Raw genomic sequence first — 8,806 nt, forward strand, 5'->3', positions numbered from 1 at the left:
TTGAATTTCAAAGATAAAAGTGTATGCCATGATCACTTTAGTAGGATGATTTGTCAAGTGAGGTTATCTTTTCTGTTTGAATAAATATTGTTAACTAAACTATTTTCGCAAGTTATGACATAAGAATGATTCAAAGAAAGAAAATTCATTAAATTGAACATATAAAATGTAATACTGCAACAGAGTCTAGATGAACTATTTCTTCAGAGACACAATCCAGACTCTGTGGCAGCAAAATTATCAAATAGGACACAACTAAGAGACAATCACATTTTCAGTCACAATGGTTTGACAATTATCAATGGCTTGAATTCATTGACTGTGAAGGCAAAGTGATTTGCAGTTACTGCAAAAAAAGTTCCCAAACTGTCACAGATTTTAAATTCTACCAGTGGACTTGTAAGTGTAACTGACAAATTCAGGATTTAATCAAGCAAGTCTCATGATAGTATTATACCTAATAAAGCAAAATGTAGCACAGTATATTCATGACACTTAGGCCAGCATGTACAAAATATTCCTCAAGTTACAGTTGCTAGCACTCCACTAAGAAATATCATTTTATAATAAATAAAAATGTAATGGAAAAAAAAATCGATAAAGTGATTGCACTCTTTAACATAGCCTACTACCTAACTCAATAATGAAAATGATTTGGTTCATTATATCTTTGTGTTTTATGGAATAAATGCATACATCTGATTGAATTTTAGGCAAGAGACTGAACTTTTGGGTTAAGTTAAAATGTATGTGGAACAAATGCATTTTCTAAAACTACTTGTATCAGTGTGCATTGTGACTTTTCTTTAAGATAACTCTAAATGGTACTGGGTATATATCATTTTCTTCAACTGCACACTGTTGTCTTCCATTTGATTTGATGACTTACAGCTATACTGTCTACACAGTAGGCCTCAACGTCAGGAAAAATTCTGTATACTTCAGTTACAGCTGAAACAAGTTTTGCATTAGTACCTGAATCAGACAAAAAAGGTTGTGTTCTGGTGTGTGAATAGAAATGGCTAAAAGTAATATAGACAAAAGCCATAAGAGTACACAAGTTACATATGAAAACCACCAATTCACTTGCATGTGTGGCATACAAGTTCAAAGATTTGCTTCATGTTTATTTGTGTACACAGATTGTTCAACTCATAAGATATTTTAAGAGCTATTTCTCTATTGTATGCATAATTCATTTACAAATGTGATTAGTGGGCCACACCGAAGGCCATACTATTAGTTCACTTGGCAATATGGTAACGTCAGCTGAAAAGCATAATCATCCATTAAAAGAGCATTATGATATGAACATTAGGTATTTAGGACATATAGATTTTTCTTTTCCAAATGGAGTCCAAGTAATTATTGCCCAATCCAGGTATAATTTTGTACACAAGTAAAGAACAAAATAAGATAAATCTTCATTTATTTGCAATTGACAATACACTTCTTAATGAATATACACTTTTGCATTTATTTTGTATCACTTGAATAAACAATATTTCTTTCAGTTCATTTTAAACTTTTATTTTATATCACTTGAGTAAACAATATCTCTTTCGTTTCATTTAACACTTAGAAACAGGTTCTTCCAGTTACAATAATCAACTCTGGAAACAATAAACAAACTGAAACTTTTGATCTAATTATATTACATTTACTAGGGTTAAAACAATAAATTCCTTAACATAATAAATTAACAGTTCCAGTTAATCAAACACAAAATCACCTTTTATACAGGGTGTGAACTGTTAATATTTACAGGATAAAGCTTATAGTTTCCAAATTGATTGAAGCTTACATGTTGCAGTTGCTGGCACATATCTATTTCCAGCATGGTTTGCATACATTCCACCTTTAATAATTTTGTTACTTCCCTACCCCACCCCATTCAGTAACAAGTATCAAAAATCAGGCTCATTCTAAGGCAAAGTCTGTAACTTGTGTACCACAGTCATCAGAGAGACAAAGATGCAAAACTTTATGATGCCTGTCAAAGGAAGAAAACAGTTTGTTGTTTACCCAAGTTTTGAACCAGTTAACTTGAATTCTCAGACCATCAATTGCTACAGCCCCACTAATTACAATTGTTAGGGAATAATGAGAACTCACCTTCAGTTATCTGTGTATATATATATAATTTTAATAACCAAGAATACCGGATGTCTGGGAACATTATAGCATTCAATGGTAACGTCAGAACTGAGATGAGAGAATTAAACAAGCATAGTACATGACATAATATATCCATAAACTATTGACTGGGAAAAATACTACAGAACACCATTTCTGCTGGCAGTAAGATGTTGAACCTATATGTCATAAATATCAGGTTGGACATCTAGGACCAGTAATATTCATAATGGGCAGTACCCACCCCCCACCCCCCCAAGTGAGAAGGGCCTGATTTGTAATCTAAGCCACCCAACCTATCACAGCCTTTATAGTACTTGAAACAAATATTGAGTAATAGTAAAACAAACTCTGAAAGTTATTAAAACCAATTTGTTATATTTCCATAACTCTGCATAGTTAACTGTGCAAGCAGACTTAAACATATCAGTGTATGACAGTTAAATTGAGCTATAGCATCGATTAACAGAAGCTACGAATTCATCAACAAGCAGTGAACACTCATCTTCACAATAAATGTCAAACATTAGCATCCATAAGCTGTCAAGACAAGTTGTTACACTGGATATATAATCATCCATTTATTTCAAGCAAGCTGTGAAAAACGAACCTCACGTCCGCTATATGTACGCTGGCCATTGCAAAGGATGCTTTAATAGATTAATGTTTATCCTCGTGTCTTGACAACCATTTTGCGCGCGCACACCGGAAAGTCATGCTATATATTTGTTACTTGTGAACGTATTCGTGGGCAGTACGCTATATATTGTTCCCGTAGCCGTATTCACGGGCAGAATGCTATATGTTTGTTCTTCGTGAACGTATTTTTGGGCAGTTACTTTGTCATCTTCAACCTAAAGGTCAAAACTGCCCATGAAATATATATATCTGCCCACGAACCGAAAACATGAATAGGACTATAACATAAGTGTATATACTTATTTTCAACATATACATAATTACTATGTAAGAAATACAACCTATGTATATGTATTTTGATTTGAAATGTAAACTATATCATGTCCTTCCCGTAAACCCACTTTCGGGATGACTGCCCACAACGCAGTTTTGACCTTTAGGTTGAAGATGACAAAGTAACTGCCCAAAAATACGTTCACGAAGAACAAACATATAGCATTCTGCCCGCGAATACGGCCCCGGGAACAATATATAGCGTACTGCCCACGAATACGTTCACAAGTAACAAATATATAGCATGACTTTCCGGTGTGCGCGCGCAAAATGGTTGTCAAGACACGACGATAAACATTAATCTATTAAAGCATCCTTTGCAATGGCCAGCGTACATATAGCGGACGTGAGGTTCGTTTTTCACAGCTTGTTTGAAATAAATGGATGATTATATATCCAGTGTAACAACTTGTCTTGACAGCTTATGGATGCTAATGTTTGACATTTATTGTGAAGATGATTGTTCACTGCTTGTTGATGAATTCGTAGCTTCTGTTAATCGATGTTATAGCTCAATTTAACTGTCATACACTGATATGTTTAAGTCTGCTTGCACAGTTAACTATGCAGAGTTATGGAAATATAACAAATTGGTTTTAATAACTTTCAGAGTTTGTTTTACTATTACTCAATATTTGTTTCAAGTACTATAAAGGCTGTGATAGGTTGGGTGGCTTAGATTACAAATCAGGCCCTTCTCACTTGGGGGGTGGGGGGTGGGTACTGCCCATTATGAATATTACTGGTCCTAGATGTCCAACCTGATATTTATGACATATAGGTTCAACATCTTACTGCCAGCAGAAATGGTGTTCTGTAGTATTTTTCCCAGTCAATAGTTTATGGATATATTATGTCATGTACTATGCTTGTTTAATTCTCTCATCTCAGTTCTGACGTTACCATTGAATGCTATAATGTTCCCAGACATCCGGTATTCTTGGTTATTAAAATTATATATGTACACAGATAACTGAAGGTGAGTTCTCATTATTCCCTAACAATTGTAATTAGTGGGGCTGTAGCAATTGATGGTCTGAGAATTCAAGTTAACTGGTTCAAAACTTGAGTAAACAACAAACTGTTTTCTTCCTTTGACAGGCATCATAAAGTTTTGCATCTTTGTCACTCTGATGACTGTGGTACACAAGTTACAGACTTTGCCTTAGAATGAGCCTGATTTTTGATACTTGTTACTGAATGGGGTGGGGTAGGGAAGTAACAAAATTATTAAAGGTGGAATGTATGCAAACCATGCTGGAAATAGATATGTGCCAGCAACTGCAACATGTAAGCTTCAATCAATTTGGAAACTATAAGCTTTATCCTGTAAATATTAACAGTTCACACCCTGTATAAAAGATGATTTTGTGTTTGATTAACTGGAACTGTTAATTTATTATGTTAAGGAATTTATTGTTTTAACCCTAGTAAATGTAATATAATTAGGTCAAAAGTTCCAGTTTGTTTATTGTTTCCAGAGTTGATTATTGTAACTTGAAGAACCTGTTTCTAAGTGTTAAATGAAACGAAAGAGATATTGTTTACTCAAGTGATATAAAATAAAAGTTTAAAATGAACTGAAAGAAATATTGTTTATTCAAGTGATACAAAATAAATGTAAAAGTGTATATTCATTAAGAAGTGTATTGTCAATTGCAAATAAATGAAGATTTATCTTATTTTGTTCTTTACTTGTGTACAAAATTATACCTGGATTGGGCAATAATTACTTGGACTCCATTTGGAAAAGAAAAATCTATATGTTCTAAATACCTAATGTTCATATCATAATGCTCTTTTAATGGATGATTATGCTTTTCAGCTGACGTTACCATATTGCCAAGTGAACTAATAGTATGGCCTTCGGTGTGGCCCACTAATCACATTTGTAAATGAATTATGCATACAATAGAGAAATAGCTCTTAAAATATCTTAGGAGTTGAACAATGTGTGTACACAAATAAACACAAAGCAAATCTTTGAACTTGTATGCCACACATGCAAGTGAATTGGTGGTTTTCATATGTAACTTGTGTACTCTTATGGCTTTTGTCTATATTACTTTTAGCCATTTCTATTCACACACCAGAACACAACCTTTTTTGTCTGATTCTGGTACTAATGCAAAACTTATTTCAGCTGTAACTGAAGTATACAGAATTTTTCCTGATACTGAGGCCTACTGTGTAGACAGTATAGCTGTAAGTCATCAAATCAAATGGAAGACAACAGTGTGCAGTTGAAGAAAATGATATATACCCAGTACCATTTAGAGTTATCTTAAAGAAAAGTCACAATGCACACTGATACAAGTAGTTTTAGAAAATGCATTTGTTCCACATACATTTTAACTTAACCCAAAATTTCAGTCTCTTGCCTAAAATTCAATCAGATGTATGCATTTATTCCATAAAACACAAAGATATAATGAACCAAATCATTTTCATTATTGAGTTAGGTAGTAGGCTATGTTAAAGAGTGCAATCACTTTATCGATTTTTTTTTCCATTACATTTTTATTTATTATAAAATGACATTTCTTAGTGGAGTGCTAGCAACTGTAACTTGAGGAATATTTTGTACATGCTGGCCTAAGTGTCATGAATATACTGTGCTACATTTTGCTTTATTAGGTATAATACTATCATGAGACTTACTTGATTAAATCCTGAATTTGTCAGTTACACTTACAAGTCCACTGGTAGAATTTAAAATCTGTGACAGTTTGGGAACTTTTTTTGCAGTAACTGCAAATCACTTTGCCTTCACAGTCAATGAATTCAAGCCATTGATAATTGTCAAACCATTGTGACTGAAAATGTGATTGTCTCTTAGTTGTGTCCTATTTGATAATTTTGCTGCCACAGAGTCTGGATTGTGTCTCTGAAGAAATAGTTCATCTAGACTCTGTTGCAGTATTACATTTTATATGTTCAATTTAATGAATTTTCTTTCTTTGAATCATTCTTCTGTCATAACTTGCGAAAATAGTTTAGTTAACAATATTTATTCAAACAGAAAAGATAACCTCACTTGACAAATCATCCTACTAAAGTGATCATGGCATACACTTTTATCTTTGAAATTCAAATATTGCCCACTCGTTAATTAACATAACTAATATTGCACATTGAAGGTGATCATATGTATCATCAGTTTTAAAAAAATAAAGACATAATACTATCATTTAATCACTGCATACAGGAAACAGACACTTGTGTCTGTAAAATGTCTTTCATTGGATTACTTTGGTTTATTAAAACCAAACAGCGATCCACTCAGGATTTTCTAGGGTAGATACAGAGAATATATTATGGTCATTCAGAACGCTATCAATACATCAGACCAGATTGTTTTTATTATTATTTAGGCAAAATAACTTAGTAAGTCAGATGGCAAACATGAGGATGGTGATAGGTTATGTGGAATTTGCATTGAATCATCTGATCCCAGAAGATTTGATACAATGTCACTGGTTGTGGTAATCATCAAGTGCAGTTGCACGGCACCATAAGACTTATCAAGATACCATAAGCTAGAAAGATGAAGAAAAAGAAAAACGATGACCCAAAGACAAATCCTGCAAACTGTGTGCAAAAACGATTCCACAGATTATAGATGAAAACTTTACTATATTTAGCTTCAAGATATTAATAAATTCGGATTACTTCCTCCAGTCTGCTACAGTAATTCATGCCCATTGCACTCATAAATTGATTGTAGTCCTTGCAGTATTTTGTGTGGGCCACACTATTTTAATTGATGCAACTGATGCTCCATTCTTCAGTTCAGTGTTGATTCAAACATAGCAATGTCCCTTTGGGATGTGTGCATAAATAAAGAATGCCTGTCCCTTCATTACCACACTTGTTGAATTTATCGTGTCTCTCTGAAAACTGTACCATGTGAGAAAGAATTTTATAAAGAAACTGGACATAAGTATTGCTAGACATATACTCAGACCTGAGACTTCATAAAAGACTGCTTACTTGTGAGGCATTATTAGTGCTAGGGTTTGAGGTAATAACTTGCTATATGTTTGGTAAGGCAAAATAAGGGGCCTTATGACTTAAATTGAAACTGTGAAAAAACAAAAGGTTCAAATGCAATAAACTTTTGTTTTTCCTCATTTGTTATATTACAGTGCCATGAAAGGTCATTTCTTTTATCTGTTTAATCCCTTGCCAATTTTAAGTCATCATCACTAACCGAGTCTCTAAATCAATTCTTGGCATATTTAGCTAAAATGGTGTCTACTGTTCCATTATATCATTGATTGTTTAGCTTGCTTGTATGGAGCTTAACACCATTTTTCAGGACATCATAGACTTTACATGGCAGCCAACATATTTATTGGAAGAAATCAACACACATAACGCTACTGGCAAGCTTTCCCATATACACACATTGGTTGGACTAGAGAGAGTTGATTAGTGATGTGTATGCCTAGACCATTCTATAATCCAGGGCCCCATGATTGAATACAGCTTGAAGAAATTAACCCTAATTCAATTTCCTTGTTGCATTTAAATCATAACACCCACCATGCAAAGTTACACGTCTCAAGATTTTCAAATTTGTATATGTTTTGCAACTTTTAATTCTGAGTTGATGCATGTGGATGTGGAAATTCAGTTACTGAATACTTAGCTACTTATATAAGGAGCTCTCACACTGGTAAAAGCATGCAGTTGGGATTTTATTTGCAAGAGGGCAATTAATTGTTCAAAATACTGTTTTTGCTAACTACATATGCGAAGGGTTGATGTATAAAAAAGAGGATCAAGAAATCCTAGCTAGTAAAGATAACTGTATCCAACTTGATAGAAAGTCAGAAGGCCTTTTAATTTTGTACAGCAGTTTCATTAAGGAACCAACTATAATACCATTAGAAGTTTATGAGCAGCAAAAACCACATTTAGGACCAACTAGACATCAAAACCATATGCATAGTTCCATTTACGGCCAACCAGACATCAAATAGGTCATCTAGAGAAAGCACAATGTCAAAATGACCAGCCATCTAGGAGAAGTAGCAAGGAAGGGGTTTTCCAGATGCCCATTAAAACAGCCATATTGGAGGTTAGATTGGCACTATTTTCATTTACGTCCAACTAGACATAAGAAGTCTTTCACTGATATGACGATTCATTCAGGAGAAGTAGTTATACCAAGATTTTCAGGATGGCCACATTGGTGGCCTTATAGGATGTCTGTACAGCACCATAATTCTCATTCAGGACCTGCTAGACATCAACATAAGTATTTTGTACACATGTTGACACGCTGACACAATTATCCATTCAGAAGTAGCGATAAAAAGTTTCTTAATATGGCTACTGTGGCAACCACATTGTATGTGTGAGAGGCACCATCTTGTTTTTTCTTCCAGATATTTTCACACAAATATCATATTTAAAGATAACATGAATTCATACAAGATCTTGTCGGTTTATTTCATAACAGATTTTTCCCTCATATTAATATAATCTTTTGAAAACATTTATACATTATAGTTCTAGAAATTTTTCATGCTCTCAGAAACTATTAAAATCACAGCAGAAAGTGTTATGTTATATCTTTATTCAGCACTGAAAAATATTTATGAACTCTTAAAGTTTTTTCCCCTATATTAACTTAATTTAATGAAGATTTTCAGACTATAACCTTTCCATTGGATTTATTTTTTCAAAC

This window comes from Sinohyriopsis cumingii, chromosome 8 (assembly GCF_028554795.1).
Source record: "Sinohyriopsis cumingii isolate HCF-2022 chromosome 8, ASM2855479v2, whole genome shotgun sequence".
NCBI lineage: Eukaryota > Metazoa > Mollusca > Bivalvia > Unionida > Unionidae > Sinohyriopsis > Sinohyriopsis cumingii.